Consider the following 17,719-nt stretch of genomic DNA (forward strand, 5'->3'; position numbering starts at 1 on the left):
CAAAATACGCGTAGTTTGCTTTTTTAAACATTAAAATCGTCCAATCCGTTCAGAAGTTATGACGTTTTAAAGATTCGCATGAAATTTCAGTGAAACATATCAACGCTATGGTCAGACATGAAATTTTCGGTAATGAATTTTTTTCTTGAAACTGAGTAGGATTTCGGGGGTATGTCTATTGACCAAAAATGCTTGCAATTGTCCCCTGCAACTAAAAATAATTTTTCCAAGACGATTCGAAAGTCTTTTTTTTCACCCAAAACTTTCAACACTTACTCGAATTTTTTTCTCAAATGTGGGTAGGATTTCGGTGATATGTGTATTCACAAAAAATGATTGTAATTGACCCCTGCAACTAAAAATAATTTTTCCAAGACGATTTGAAATTTTTTAATTTAATTGTTAACAACTTTTTAACGAAGCCTTCATCAACAGATTGGTATTCTTGATTTTGGTCTTATTTTGGCCTCTAGAATCCTCTATTAAAATTTTTCCCTGGGGTAGCCGAACACCCTGTATATGTAGGTAGCCATCATACTCACTAATAATCTCGTTGGCTAAAGATAAAAAGATATCTGGGTTAGTTTCCGACTTTTTGTATATCTCGAGGTCATTACGAATTTTGAGGGGAGGCAAAGTCCAAGGAGAGTATTTAGGTAATCTTCTGAGGTTAGGGTGGTCTAATTTGATATTTAGTTCATTTTCATAACTACGGATTTTGTAATAGAGAGGTTTAGGTGCACTTACACGCAGTAAAAATTTGGCATGATTTCGATTTGAAAAGACATTTTGATAAACCGGCTTGGTAGGAGAGGCAGCAGACTTTATGGCATAAGAAATGCTAAGTAATTTTCTTCTGAAACTGAGAGAAGGTTCATTTGCTTCCTTTAATATACTTAGGATAGAGCTCGTTATGTACGCTCCAACAGATATTCTTAGTCCTGTATGGTGAATTGCATCAAGTTTCTTAAGAACAGATTGTTTTGCTGAACAATATATAATTGCGCCATAATCTAATTTTGACCTAATAGTAGCTTTGTATGTCTTCATTAAAATTTCTTTATCAGCACCCCAATTATTGGCTGCAAGAACCTTCAAAAAGTTTAAACGTTTGGTGCAGTCATTTTTGAGGTTCTCTACGTGAGCTTTCCATGTTAATCTGCTGTCAAAGGTTAACCCGAGTATTTTGATAGTGTTAACTTGTTGAATTTCAGTGTTTCCTAGGTAGAGTTTGATTTCTGGAGGTTCACGCTGTTTGGAGAAGGTTATTTCTGCTGTTTTGGAATTTGAGAATTTAAAGCCGGACACTTTTGACCACTCATACAGTTTATTTAGTGTCGTTTGTAAAATGTGCTGGGTTGTTTCAGGATTTCTTCCTTTGCAGAGAATTGAGAGATCGTCAGCATAGAGAAACGCTTTAACCGGCAGATCTACTATAGATAGAACTTGGTTGATTGCAATTAGGAATAAGGTAACACTTAGAACCGATCCTTGAGGGACCCCATTCTGTAGCACTATTGGATGTGAAAAACAGTTACTGATTCGGACTCTAATACGTCGTGTTTCTAAAAAATTTTCAATGAAGGAAAATATATTGCCGTAGAATCCATAATTTTTAAGAATCTCTAATATTCTTTTCCTGCAAGTTAAATCATACGCTTTTTCAATATCCATTGATATTAATGTTGTATGCTGGTTATTTAATAGAGAATCACAGATGTTTGCATGTATATTAATGAGTTGATCATAGGTAGAGAAAAAGGATCTAAATCCGCTTTGGTAAGACGATATTACATTATTAGATTCAAGAATCCACTTTAATCTGTTGTTGATAACTTTCTCCATTAATTTGCATAAAGTATTTGTTAAAGATATCGGACGATAACTGTTTGGTGCTGTGGGTGACTTCCCAGGCTTCAGAATAGGAACAACTATAGCATCCTTCCAGCCTTCTGGAAAGACATTTTTTCCCCATATATAGTTAAATAAATTTAAGATGTAGTGAAGTCCACTATTCGGAAGATTAATTAGTAGTTTGTTGGGGATCCCGTCTGGGCCTGGACTAGTGTTTTTACACTTGGCAAGAACTGTAGTAAGTTCTTCAAGTTTGATAAGATCATTAATGCACGCAAGATTCTCTATATTACTTTCAAAGGATTTGTTATGTTCTCGATTTAAGTAGCTATTTCTGTGAGATATGAATTGTGCATCGTAGTTAGCATCACTGGAGTTTTCTGCAAATGATTCAGCTAACATATTAGCTATTTCTTCCCGATCCGTAGTAATAGAGAGGTCTGGTTTACAAAGAGCGTTTATGTTATTTGCAATTAAAGACCCTTTGATTGATTTTAATTTATTCCAGATTATCTTTTGAGGAATTGAGCCGTTTAAAGTTGCTAAATAATCAAGCCACGATTGTTTCTTACTTTCTTTGATAATTTGTCTGGATTTTGCTCTGCATTTTTTGAAAAGAATTAGGTTTTCTGTAGTCTTATTCCTTTTATATTTGTTAAACGCGTGTTTAGTATTTCTTACTGCGGTCTCGCAAGATTTGTTCCACCATGGGACGATATTGCCGTTTCCTATTAACCCTGGCTTGGTTTTTGGAATGGACTGGGAAGCTGCGGCGTTGATCATAGTTACCAATTCATCTAATAAGAAGTCAATTGGAAACATGCAGTCTATAGTTGGTTGTACTAAAAGGGGGATATTTAAATCTATTAATCTGCGGTATTCTCTCCAGTCTGCCGATTCAAATTTATAGCGAGAAAGTGTCGTATACCTCTGTTTATTATGGCCAGAGTGAAATTTACTTACAATAGGGAAATGATCGCTATCGTATAAGTCAGACAACGTTTTACTTTCAATGTTGCATGCGATATTTGCGCTGCACATTATTAGATCAATATTGCTGAATGATTCGTTTGCAGTACTGAAATGGGTCCAGTTTGTGTCATTAAGAAGAATTATATTATGGAACGATATGACCTTTTCTAATATTTTACCTCTCGGATCAGTTCTTCTTGACCCCCATAGACTGTTATGACTATTAAAATCTCCTGTTATTACGTAAGGTTTCGGTAGCGCTCCTATAACATTATTTAACTCATTTTCATCAAGTTGATAGCTATTAGGAATATACATATTACAAATATGAAACGGAGGGGAAGTGTGTACTTTAGCTGTCACTACTTCCATGTTGGAGTTAATAAGTACACTTTCACTATAAATAGAGTTTTTTATGAATATAGCAGCACCTCCGCTTGCACTTGATGAATTACGATTTTTGTAAAAGGCGGTATAATTTTTTATTTTTGCAACGTGGTCAGATTTAAAGTTGGTTTCTTGTATACAGAGAATATCTGGTTTATATTCATTAATAAGGATTTGAAGGTGCGGTAGTCGTCGGTAAAAACCATTGAGATTCCACTGTAGGATTGTAATTGTCATAAAACAATAAAGGATTTTTTATAGTATCTCACTATCTGAATCGGAATCACTGGATTGGGGAGTGTTGGTTTCTAACATGAGCTCTGCCGGATTTGGTAGTCTATCTGGAGTATTGTTTTTTAATTTTTTTGTAATTCTATGAATTCTATTTTTAATGCTGCGTTCTTTCAACATTGGGTATATTTCAGTCATCATTCTAATTAATGCAGAAGTGTCTTTAGTGTATTCTAGTGCTATTTCAGCTGTATTTTCTACACCAAATACATTTTCAAGGAAGCTATGAAACTGTGGTAAATTTAGTGGAAAATTGTTTTGGGTATCATTAAATAGCGAAGTGGCAGGTTCCAACATTACTCCAATTTTACTAATCGCTGTGTCTAAGGATTTATTACGTTTTGGTTTCTTGATTTGCGGTTTGACTTGAGACAAATTTAAATTACTAGATGTATGTCCAGAGTTATTAGCTTGCTTGGTATGCTCATCAGAATTATCAGTTGAAACGGAAAGTGCCCTTTTATTGCCCACTGGCTTGAGTTGGGATGTTGTTATTTCAGTTACTTCGGTCGTAGTGTGAGGGTTATTCTCATGTTGTGTATTAGGAGTTGTTTTGTCTATATTGTCGGTCATGGTATTAGTTGAAGCACTGTCATTAGAGGACTCAAAATTTGGGCAGATTTTGGCAATATGACCTTCTTGATTACAGCGAAAACAATTTAATTTATCCATCGTTATAAAAATTCTATATTGAGTTTCGTCATGAGGAATAATGAATGACTCTGGCAAATGTGGGATGTCCTGTGGGTTAATATAGATTTGGCATCTGAAACTCAGTATATGAGAGAAACCTGGGTCTTGTAATCCCGCTCTAAGAAAGGACATTTTGGATGTAGTTCTTATATTGTATTTCTTTAATGTATTCTCTATATCTTCATGCGGTATAGTAGGAGACACATTTGATAAGATGATTCTTTGTGAGGGGAAAATTAATGGTCTTATATCTACCTTGGTTTTATTAATCTCAATACTGTGGTGTTTGGTTGTAAGGTCAGTTACCGTTTTCTTGGAGTCGAGATACATACACACTCTGTTGTTAGAAATTTTGGATATAAATCGTATAGAGTTTGATCCTATTAATTTGCCTATCGTCACAGCGTACTCTTTGATAGGGATTCCTTCAATCGAATCAATTACAATAGCTTGTTCCTTTTTTGGAAAAACATTGTTCATAATTGCTGATGCATAGGTACGTGGGTTTGCTGTAGTTGCCTGGTTTTTTTCAGTTGTCATTTTCGGATTGTTGTTGGTCTTAGTTAGATCCCTGTACTCAGAGATCATGGCTTCCATATCCCCATCACTCATAAATAAAGCATTTATAAGGATGGGATGTAGAATTTTACGCAGCTAATACTAATGGAAACACAGATACACTTACACCAATGGAATAGTTACAATGCAAACATACGAAAGTAACGTAAACAAAACACAATAGGACAGTGGCACTCGCGAGCTACTGAAAACACGTCCGAACTGCACGACCGCCCAGCAAAGACTCCCAAAATTCTCTTTGTTTTATGTATTAGCGTCATTCTTTTGTTACTTTTTCAAATATTTGTTCATTGAAAATATATAGACTGAACCTATATTTATTTCATACGGAAATATCAGTTATTTGTAACACAAAATTTGTTATTAATATTGATAGGAGTTTATACGTTAAACTAAACTATATTATATTGTTACTTATTTCAAAAGTGTATAATTGTAATAAATAAAATGAAAAATGTTAAATAAAATACACGTTTATAGTACAAAATGACAGTAAATCTGATGTCAATAAGATGAATCTATCATTATTTCAGCTACTGTATCTTTTGTTTTTTTGTTGTAGCCAATATGGTAGACATATTTAGCTTGTTTATAACGTCGTAATAATAATAACGTCTTTAATGACTATTTTTGGTTCATTTTAGCAATGACACAAGAACACTGTTTCAAATCGTTTAGCGTATGTGGTACTCGCTTTAAAAAAGAAATTATGCAACGCATATACAGGGTGTTCGGCCAACCCTGGGAAAAATTTTAATGGGAGATTCTAGACGCCAAAATAAGACGAAAATCAAGAATATCAATTTTTTGACTGAGGCTTCGTTAAAACATTATTAACAATTAAATTAAAAAATTTCAAATCGTTCTGGAAAAATTATTTTCGGTTACGGGGGTCAATTACAATCATTTTTGGTCATATGTGATATATCAATGAATTCAGAAAAAATTGTGTTCTTTTTTGTTATTATGTAAATTGTGATTGCTTTTAAAATAATGTTATAAACAAATTATTTTTTACAAAATTTATGACTAGCATTTATATGTACATAAAAAACCATGAAACTTTTCCTTAAAAAGTTTTCTTTTATCTATGATAGTTTTTAGGATAGCCTATTGTAGCTGAAACTTCAGGGGGTCGTTTTACCCCCTAACTATGAAAACAGGCTGATATAAAAAATACGTATATCTTATTTTTTGCTCCTTTAAAACATATCAAACATTCAGAACAATCGGAAGCGGACACCTAAAAAACATTCCTTGCAAGAGTAACTGCATATGTTCTATTAACCCCTTAACGCTCATATTTTTCGGGTTATCCAAGAATGATCAGTTTTCTTTATTGGATTTGTTTCTAAAAATGCGGTTTTTGTTACATACAATGTTATGTCCAATGTACAATTTGAAAGAAAACAAATATTATCATCCCTTAAACCATTAGATTAAACAAATATCGTTTTTCAAAGCAGTCAGACTCGGGCATGAACGTTAAGGGGTTAACGACTCATTCATTAACTATAAACTTTTACATGATATTCTATTCTGAATTTCCCCACGGAGAGCCCGGGTTCGAGACAAAATTTGTCTTAAAAAGTTCGTTTCACTCGTCTGGCTTCCCTAAGTTTGAGTCGCTCGAACGTCCTGCAATCAGAAGAAAGTAAGCGTGATCGTGATGAACGTTTCCAGTCTTCAATTATCCGACTTAATCCCGTCGGTGAGTCGTAATCTGTAGGCACTGTTCACCTTTTATCACCGGGTGTAACCAGCTTTTCATTACTTTCTCGGACTTTATGCACACTAAACTCCCGCGTGTGCCGTTTAATTGCGCGACGAAGGGACGACGGAGTTGTACGGCAGGGTGCAGAAGGCGTGCCTAATGTAAATCTCGCGGGCTGGTTCGAACGACCAGGCTAGTAAAGTTTCGAGGAGCATGACGGATGAGACTCGGTAATTCTGCAGGGCAGCCTTTTCCCGCGCGTTTCTCGCCGAAATGGAAAGTTTAGGGAGATCCCCGGCGCTCGCCCGGGTCTTCAGCTTTACGTCGACGGTAAAAAGTGAAAAGGCGAATGAGGAAAAAGTCCTCCCTGGCGAGATAAGCTTTTGACTTTTTTATCCGGCAGCTTTTTACGACCGTTGGATAGGCTCGTTTGTATCATTCATCCCAAAGAAGTTCATTTTTTTTCAACGTACGCTTCTTCCCAGGGAAATACCGAGGGATCACCCTGCTAGAAATTCTTAACTCTGTATTAGCCTTGGCAATCTACATTCTATTGTTTTACTACCGGCAACATACCATTGCAAAGCACATAAACCTGTATGTATGGTTTCAATTGCTTAATAAAAAAGAAAACGTGTCATTCTCGCATCGATCTCCATCGTTCGTCAAAATTAATTCTAGTTTACTGTAATTGGCAAGAAGAGGTATTCCCCATGATAGCCAATTTTGGAACAATACTAGGTGCAAATTGTAGTGTACAGATTGGTTTAAGTTGCGATTGTGAAAAATCTCAATCTCATGAATAAGTGATTTTATGAGAGAAAAGAGTAAGATGACCTTGAAAGCGTCTACAGGTTCACCATTTGAATCATCGCTCAAAATACTAAAAGACATGTTTGTTTTTTTAAATTATTTGTTTGTGCAATTTTTCGTAATCCTAACTTAAATGCAACACTCATGGTGGGACACTGAATAAAATTTCCTTCGATATTTGAGCTGTTCACTGCACAAATCGATTAACTCCACTTTTTGAAAAATCTTAAATTTAAGTATAAAAGCACTTGGTATAATAATAACTTTTTATATTTATACAAATTTTTCCAAACATAAAAGGTTAACACCATTAAACGACAATATTTGTTTTGGCCACTGAATAATAAATAATTTATTTCAGAGGCCATTTTGATTAACTCCGTACTCTAATGGAAATCGTTGCAATAATGCAACTCAAATGCACTAGCAAGCACTGAATGATAACGGTGAATTTACATGCCAAACTTGTGATTCTTTGCAAATAAAAATTCGATCTTCAGACAGCGAGGGAATCCAGATGGCAAAAATTGAAAAGAAAAATCACTTAGAAGAGGCTGAACGGGCTCTTAGTCTTATGGCTTGATCGAACAGCAGCATCAGAAAAATTTTTGTATTTTCTTTCGACTTAGAAAAAGCTTTAGCCATTCCTAAACTGACCACATCCGTGGCTTATTATAAACAAAATTTATATGTGTATAATTTCGGTTGCCATGTTTGTTTGGCCAGAAACTAAAGGATCTCGTGGGTCTCAAATCATGCCTAATAAAGTACATAAAGACTTATGCTAAAGACTTTGAAAAGATAATAACATATTCAAATTTTTGTACCGGACAAAATAGAAATATCAAAACTGTCTTAAGTTTAGTGAAACTTGTTCAAAATACGGAAATAAGGGTTCAGTCAATTGAAATGAAATTTTTGGTAAGTGGATATAGCTATTTGCCGTTATTGAGTTACATGCGAAAAAAATTCAAAATATTTTTTCACCAGATGATTGGAATAATATAATCAAAACATGTAAAAAGAAAGCGCCATTTAATCGAATCCAAATGACTCACCAAGATTTGTTTTCAATAAAACTTGTAGAAAATTCAATCATTAACAGAAAAGTAACCATTACTGGGTCTCATGTAAATTGGCTTAAAATGCGCTGGATAAAGTTAGAAAGATCCAAACCCCGCCTTATACAATTCAAATGTGACTATAATGAAGATTCAGAATTTAATGCCATTAATATAAGGAAATCTATAGCAGGTGGACCTCAAAGTTTGAAAAATGTAGATCAGCCTTTATTATATCCTAAAGGTGGAACTGTATCAAGGGAAAAAGGAGAGACATGATGGATCTGCTGAAATTCATTCCTCCTGTTAAACATTATTATTATAAAAACTTGAGAACAAATCGAAATGACGAATTATATTGCTGAAGAATTAATTAGAAATAATAATTTCTAATATTATTTCAAATTAATAATTTATTAATTTGTTCACTCGCCAAATCGATTAACTCCATCAGCCACATAAAAATTGTAACATTTCTGACGATAAATTTTTGACTATTCTTTTTTATGAATTTTATATCTTTTAGATGAAAGCTACATCTGTATTTATGCATTCTACAAAATTTATTTGAATTTATATTACAAAAGGAATTTTAAAACCCAATGCACATTATTTTATCGCATTTCTTCACTTTTTGTTTTATGGAGTTAATCGATTTGTGCAATGAAGGGCTCATTTATTATTCAGTATAATATATGCACTGTCGGTTATAAGTATTAGGACACATGGCCAAAATATTCTCAATTGTTTAATTATTGTAACTTTGTGAGAAGAAGTTGTATGACAATCTTACAGGAATTATTTTATAGGTTGAACCATTTATTTTCACATACCTAACGACTTCATATACGTTGAATACACGTTCATATAAGTTGAATTTACTGGAAGACCTTTTACACAAGGCAGTCAGTGAGATGTTTTAAATTCAAACGGCTTTTAAAAATTAAAAAAGTTAGTCACGCAATTAAAGCTACCATAAATATCCAGATTAAAACCTTTCTGTTTTGACGACCCTCGTAAAAGTTGATGATAGTCGACATTGGAATACCCAACGGTCATAAGTAGTTAAAATAGATTTGTTATATTTCTACAAAATGAGCTATTTATTATTATAAAACATTAATGTCTTTATTGTTTACTTTTGATTAAAATGCATAATTAGTTTCTAAATTATGTGTTCCTTATAACATAAAATACTCAATAAAGTAAAATTGATTAGAGATCAAGAACATTCTTCACTGTCATTCCTTATAGAGTAAACATCCTATCCATGTTTCAATACCGACAGCATATCCTTCGTTCAAAGTGAAATAAAACAGCAAGAAGGCTTAAAACATCAACTTTTAGAGGACTCGTTGAAAAGGTGAAGTTTTAATCATCAAATTTATGGTAATTTTAGCTCCATTAAAAATGTTTCCAACTTTTGGAGGAGAACTTTTTCCAACATTTGAATTTAAAACTTGTACGATTTCACTGTATGATTTGCCTTCGTGATTCCCCTAACAATTCTCTTATTGAGTTGTTTGTTTCAGATTTCTTATTTTTCATTTTGTTGTATTATCAATATTGAAAATTATGACAATAATTTTGAACACTGTTTCTCTTGAACTAACTACCAATAAATTGAGTAATGTTTGTTTACTTTCTGTAATCTTCAGGAATCCCTAGTCGTTAGAGTTCAAATAATTTTATGAATCACTTCTAGTACCAGTTTACTGTTTTTGAATAATATTCCGACCAATATGTTCAGTAAATTATACTTTACTCCCTATCGAATATCATTACTTTGGTTAATAATATAAGTAACAAATGAAAATAAATTCTATTAATTTTTAACAAACACAATACTCTTTTTTAGTTACTTTTGGCTTGCTAGCGTCTATGTTGCAGCACGTTGTACCTTGCTCTTCTACCGGTTTTGTTTTCCTTCTTTCGGTAATTCGGGGTCCCAATTATTTATCCAAAATTTACAATTAGAACTGTATTAGAAATTTCACGAGCACACGTTTCTAAAAACCTAATTTTATTCTAAACTTAGAACAATTAAACTGACGACTAATAATTTCACAAAACACCAGACAAGGTTTTGGGTTTCGGAGCTGTGCCACCAACGCGACGGTTTCCGTAAAACTGTGTTATGCAGCGCGATCACCCTCGGGCCTAATCCCAAAATTCCCCCTCTATTATCCCTACTCCATGACGTTGAAGCCTCGTCAGGTATACAAGAATAAGTCGAGCCTGACGTGAAAATTTCCGTTAATAGTATATATTGTTGAATTATTTTCTGACTTTATTTATACATTGTTGGTATTCATCCAAACGGTCGCACCAATTTTTGAGATGTGACGGGCTTGCTGTATGGAGAAAGCGAGTAAGCAAGATAGCAGGAGAATATAAAAGGAAAGGAGAGGTCATCAGTAAGGAAACCCTAGCAGGACCTGTTTCAGACGCTGGGACATTCAATGGTCTGTTGAGAAGTGTATACAAGGCCACCCCTGGGAAAAATTTTAATAAGAGATTCTAGAGGCCAAAATAAGATGAAAATCAAGAATATCAATTTCTTGATTGAGGCTTCGTTAAAAAGTTATTAGAAAATTAAATTAAAAAATTTCAAATCACTCTGGAAAAATTATTTTCGGTTGTGGGGGTCAATTACAATTATTTTTGGTGAATAGACATCCCCGAAATCCTATCCATTTTCGAGAAAAAAATTCCTTACCAATAATATAATTTTAGGCCCAGAAATGTCACTCCAAAATTTCGTGCGTATCTTTAAAACGTCATAACTTCTGAACAGATTGAAGGATTTTAATGTTCAAAAATGCAAATAACGCATATTTTAGTGGAGAATAGGTAGAAATTCTAACAATAATGAAAAAATTGTTCCTTGACCCCGTAAAGTGAGAAAAATTACATAAAAATGGTCCAATAATCAAACAGCCATAACTCCTGGAATAGTGAATATATTTCAATGAACCTTTTTTCTGAAGTAGGGTTCATAGGAACCTATAAAAAAGTATTAGACAACTTTTCTCTAGAGTGCCAAACAAAATTACTAAAAATGAAAAACGAATTTTTAAGAAAAATCAACAGGGGGTAGGTACCTAAATTTTTCGGCGAAAAAAAAATTTCAAATCGTCTGAAAAAATTATTTTCGAGTGTGGGGGTCAATTACAATCATTTTTGGTCATTAAACATACCCCCGTATTCCTACCCACTTTCGAGAAAAAAATTCGAGTAGGTGTGAAATTTTTCGGCAAAAAAGAGAAATTTAAAATTGACGTAAAAAAATTATTTTCTGTTGCAGGAGTCAATTACAATCATTTTTGGTGAATAGATATACCCTCGAAATCCTACGTACTTTCGAGAAAAAAAATCTTTACCGAAAATGTACTGTGTGGCCAGAGATGTTTGTATAACTGTTTAAGAAAGTCTCAATCAAGAAATTGATATTGTGGCCTCTAGAATCTCCCATAAAAATTTTTTCCAGGGTTGGCCGAACACCCTGTATATATAAGAATCGGTGGTCGAATACTTGTGAGAGAGACAAGTTGAGCGTAGCCCTCTACTGGCGAGTGCAAGAGGTGTCGCCACAGTGGCACTTACACTAATCTAACAAAAAAGTGTTTGGAATAAAAGTTGATGAATACTTTGGAAATTATAAAGTGCAATAATAAAAAATTTGAAAAATTTTGACCTTGACTTTTTGTCACTAAACCTAGTGGCACTTCATGCATACCTATTCCTATCACGACCGGTCAAATGATCAATCTTTCTTTTTCTCTTTTACGAGGTAACGTACTTCTAATTTTTGAATTATATGTATAGAAAGTTGTGTTTTGATGTTTATTCGTAAGATATCCTTCTCTTTTATGTTAAAAAATTTTTCACTTTTCGTAGGATAGAAGATAAAACGCCCTTGAAAACGAATTTTATTCCAAGTTGATGCCGTAGTTAGTTTTAGAGAAAACAACTATTTAAAAAAATGTGCTGGTTAGTAATTACGCAAACATACTGTATTTAAATTCATTTTCAATTAAATAAACAATTTATGGTCCAGTTTTATCGTACACTAGTCGTACGATCAGTAGGAATTACTGAAACTTCTTTGAGTATGTAGCGTCGCAGTAAATATCAAAATAAACATAGAAGATAGCAAATATTATAGTAGGTGATATGATCACTAGGTAGAGGATGAAATGCCCTTTAAAACGAGCGTTTGTACGAGTCGATAGCTTTATTAGTTCCGGAGATATAGCGATTTTAATTTCAAGTCGATGCGGTGGCTAGTTTCGGAGATAGAGTTTGTTTACGTTTCGTTGACGCGCTCGCGAGCTCATTGATCTCGCGCGCGTGACAATAGTAAACAGTGCGTAGTAAATTCTTGGAAATACTACGCCCGAAACTAGGTCACGGCAGTCACGTACGCGGGCTAGGTCAGCACCACGCACGTGCGACAAAGAGGTCCGACACCTAAGACGAAGACAGAGATAAAAAAATTACCATTTACATAAATTACGATATCTCCGAAACGGAAAGTCGGATCGACAAAAACCAAAAGCCATTTCAAAGAGGAAGGTTTACCGCTGCCAACAATGCACCATTTATAAATAAAACACTAGTAGTTTCGAAACTGCACGCGTCTAAACTTTTAGTATTTTTAATACGCGTTAATAGCCTTTTCTGAGACGGGAAGCGAGAGACAGCGGAATTTTAAAAATTACCTTTTACATAAATTACGATATCTCGAAAACGGAAAGTCGGATCAACAAAAACCAAAAACCATTTTAAAGGGGAAGGTTTACTGCTTCAAATGATGCCTCAGTTATGCAGAAAACATGAGTAGTTTCGGAACTGCGCGCGTCTAAAGTTTAACTATTTTTAATACGCATTGTTAGACTGTTCTAAGACAGTGGAAACTAGATTCTCTTCTTTCGTCTTTGTTATACATATATTTTCTATTTACATCGGAAGCTAACCAGAATTTGGTACCAAATGTCCAGTTTTTTACAAAAAAACATAAATCGTTCAACCGCTCAGATGACCGGTCGTGGTAGGCAAGACAGACTACATATTTTTCTCAGAAAACAAACAATAAGAATAGAAGTGAATATTGTAAGATTCATTGCACATATACTATAAAAAAAATCGTGAAGTTAAGTGGCGCTAAAATAATATTATATGTTAGAAATTCTAAACGAAATTTTAAAATCGGTCATTTGATTGGTCGCTGTAGGTTTAGTGTTAAATAGCACTATGTATTTTTGATTTCACAGTGTTATAGCCGAGGAAGAAACGGTTTAACAATTTACTACACAATGACCTTCGAATGAATGTTAGCTTAGAAATTCGCACGCTCTTTTGACTTGTCCCCGTTAGATTTTTATTTATGGGAGCATTTACAATCAATTATCTAAGAAGTATCAGTTGATACAATTAAAGAACTTCGGAATCGGATAATATGCGTATGCAGTGTCGTAGATTCGCAAAGTCTATTTTTAGCTACACATCACAATTTAATGTGAAATGCAGAATTTTGTGTCGTAAAAGACGGTATATAATTTTGACATTTATCGAGGTAAAAACTATTCAATTTGATGATCAATTTGACCACTATGTATTTGTTAAAAAATTGTAACACAGCTATTTTAAATACAACTTTCATTTTTGTTTTTGTTTCGTAAAAATTGTCATTGTAAGATCATCAACAGATTAACATTAGGTTTACGGACACTCGTTGCGCACATTATTATTGTAATTCGCTCTGTTAACAGTTATATTAAAATGCATTTTTTCTTTTAATTATATTCATATCATTACATCAATTAAATCCAACGTAAATTGCTAAAAAATAATATTTATGAGTTCTGTAACGTTAGGTTTAGAATCTTAATGCGTCAAATTGACGTATTCCGTAAACCTAGTGTTAAATATAAATTAAATGTTTCGTTTATACCAAATAAAAACCTTATATTGCTTTAGTTTTAAAGTAACGAGGATCTCCTCAGTTGGGTGGGACAGAAATGTTTAATTTACGAATCACGTTTGGAGTTCATTTTACGAACTCATCTCCTGTGACATGTGTCGTATTAGATCTATGTACTCGCCACCAGAGGGACCGCTCTCTCACAAGCGCTCGACTAATTCCTATGCGTATATACTCTCCTCGACTAATTATCGAATATCTCGACATCTAAAGCAGGACCTGTTTGGATTGCCTCACTAATGCGCCCACGAGTAGATGCAGAACGAAGTAGTCCCTTTCCTTTCATTTTTTTACCTCCTGCTGTCTCACATATCAAATGTTTCAATTCAAGGTACATATTTCATTAGTTGAATGTTATAAATGTAAGCATTCGAATATTTCGGTGTATGAATCCATGTGGAACAACGGCATAAATATTCGACAAATTTGTCACGCGACAATTTCTTGGAGTGTATTACAAGGATATCGTTTAGGTGATACAATTAACAAATTCGACGTACAGACGCCCGTCAAGTGATCATTCTCTAAATGGAATTTTATTTAGAAATACAACCTTTAGCTGTACCTCGCTCTCCAATATTAACACTTTCACTGCCACGTCACCCACATATGGGTGACAGGATTTACCATTGTGATACTAGAAAAATGAAAAGTAAGAAATAAATTTGGATGGAATTTGTGAACTTTAACAAGGTTACGAGAATAAGTACTGAAACAAATTTTAGATTATGTAGCTTACAATGGTCTAAAATCAAAATTTTACTTTTGTAGAATGTGACAATGGTTTTGATCTGACAGTGAACGTGATAATATAACAACTCTCTATTGTGATGTATACACTATTTAGTAATTACGTAATAGAGATGTGATAATAATAATAATAATTTCTCGCGTACACGGGACTGCTTGTAGTTGCAAAACGCATGTATGAATATGAAATCCAAACAGATGTACCGGTCCCATAGGCCCAGGGCTCACGCGGATACACCGGTACCATAAATATACTACAGCCCTAGATTTTTGCTGTGAATTTCCATAGATATAAAACGTTCATAAATAAGCTACTTTCATGTACACGGAATTCGTGCAGTTATACCGCACCTCTAGGTACCAGAATACACATGGCTTTTTCATTGATGCAATATTTCTTGAGATATAGTATCTTCGCGACTACCGGCGTGTAGTATCATCGTAATCCGTTTACGCTTATCGCGCTGGGACCATTTCTGTCGCGCTATTCGTTCGACGCCGCTAGAGGAACCGTCCGCTAGGGGCGCGTTGTAAATCCACGGAAAATTCATTACGCAGTTTTAATTCCCGTATGTTTTGGCCGAAAAAGGCAGATTTACGCGCGGGCATGTTATTCAAGGAAAATGGAAATGCATAATTAGTTTTCCTTTCCACGAGTAAAAAAAATATTCGTACAGTTGCACACGACTTCTGACGGTACCCGTAGAGCACACACGGCCTTTTTTCATCGGCGTAATATTTTCTAAAGCATATTATTTTTCCGCAACTGCGTAGTTTACGGAATGAACGCCGCCCATCCGTGCTCCATTTTCGCGTAACACCGTACAGCGAATTTCACAACTCGTTCGCGGCACACAAAAGGAACTTGAAAGAGTGCGTGGGGAATTCACGAAAAACGTTAATTACTCCACACCATCGTTCAAAAGGCGAATTTACGCGAGAACATTATTATCCGGGAGGATGCAAATGAGCAGCGGAATTTTATTTCTATTTTTCTACGGGCGGGAAACGCATTTGCACTCGTTACGGTTACTCCGCCGGCGGGGGAAAAAAGCGAACGTCTAGACGTGTGTCGTTCGCGAGAACCCGTGGCATTCTCATTTCCATTTCTTGGCAGCGATTCGCGGTCGAGGGAAAAAATTAATTGTGTCTCGAAATTAGTTGCGAAGCGCATTAAACCGGCGTGCGTTTCGAACGAACGATCGTTTGGAGATTACCATCGGGGGAATCTTGGGGACGAAACAGGAGGGAGAGCGTTAAAATTTAATCGCGAATGGAGACACCGAACAGTCTAGTACGCGGCTGGACATTCCAAAAACAATACCACAGACCTATTATCTCGACAGCATGTTCGTGTACGCATTAAGAAATATATGGTGTGCCTCACGAACTCTATTCACTGAAATATCTTGATTACTTCAAACAATGCGAGAAAATATTACTTACTGTTATAGGGTTTAAAAAAGTATACAATCTGGTATTCTTGCAAATGGGGGTGTAGAGGAAATATAGATGACAACTTTGTTTTTTTAAATGGAATGTTCAATTTTTTTGTCCACTAAAAGACACTTTATAGGGTTTAAAAACCTATACAATATGGTATAAATGGTATTCTTGCAAATGGGGTTGTAGAGGAAATATAGAGCACAACTTTATTTTTTTAAATGGAATGTTCAATTTTTTTGTTCACTAAATGACACTTTATAGGGTTTAAAAAACTATACAATATGGTATAAATGATATTCTTGCAAATGGGGTTGTAGAAGAAATATAGAGCACTACTTTATTTTTTTAAATGGAATGCTCAACATTTTGGCCACTAAACGACACTTCATAGGGCTTAAAAAACTATACAATATGGTATAAATGGTATTCTTGCAAATGGGGTTGTAGAAGAAATATAGAGCAGAACTTTGTTTTTATAAATGAAATGTTCAATTTTGTTGTCCACTAAAAGACACTTTGTAATATCTAAAAAATGATCACTGTTGTCGATTTTTATATTTTATATCCGACAGCCTTTGATTTAACCTACAGTTTTAGCAGACTATTGCTAGAAACCAGAGTTGGGCAAATTTTAATCGAGAATAAAAAATTCAAATTTTAGATGTATTTGTAAACTAATTTTAACAAATTGCTTCGTTTATGTGGAAACCGTTTTAAAAAGTCTGTCAACAGGTTCTAATTTGCAAATGAATTTACAAATAAATCGTAAAGGAAAGTTAGTTTATTAATGAATTTATAATTTTTATTCATTATTCGTGAATAAAATTTGTCCAATTCTATTGAAAATGTAATCGACAATAACAAGAGACATCACTCAAGTGTAAATTGTTGATTTTAATGAAATTTACATATAATACAGTCCTTGGAAAAATATTTGACATGTATTTCTTTTTATCTGCCGTGGTACATACCTAGGGGATGAAATCAGCCCTCAAAGTTGGGGATAAGAAACACATTTTCCTCGATGTCTCGAAAATGATGAGACCTAGAAGAAAGTTGTTTCAACAAAAATTGTGTACTTTTTAATAATGAATTTAACCAACCAAACAGTTTTGCAAAACATCAACTGTTTAAACAATATATTAAAAATGAATAATTTTTCATAGAATAAGA

General features: G+C 34.2%; 1 protein-coding gene across 3 annotated transcripts in view; it reads right to left on the reverse strand.

The window, feature by feature from the left end:
• The window catches only part of LOC143348928 (uncharacterized), a 280,486-nt gene that overhangs the window by 66,663 nt on the left and 196,104 nt on the right, over positions 1 to 17,719 (reverse strand). Inside the window, exon 1 of one of the 3 annotated variants that reach the window (XM_076779686.1) lies at positions 10,227 to 10,269. The exons of the other annotated variants lie outside the window; for them this stretch is intronic. The gene's annotated coding sequence lies outside the window, so the exon portion shown is untranslated. Of the gene's footprint in view, positions 1 to 10,226; positions 10,270 to 17,719 lie in introns of those variants that run through there. 3 annotated transcript variants of the gene reach the window in all.

Source organism: Colletes latitarsis, chromosome 2 (genome assembly GCF_051014445.1).
Source record: "Colletes latitarsis isolate SP2378_abdomen chromosome 2, iyColLati1, whole genome shotgun sequence".
Classification (NCBI taxonomy): Eukaryota; Metazoa; Arthropoda; class Insecta; order Hymenoptera; family Colletidae; genus Colletes; species Colletes latitarsis.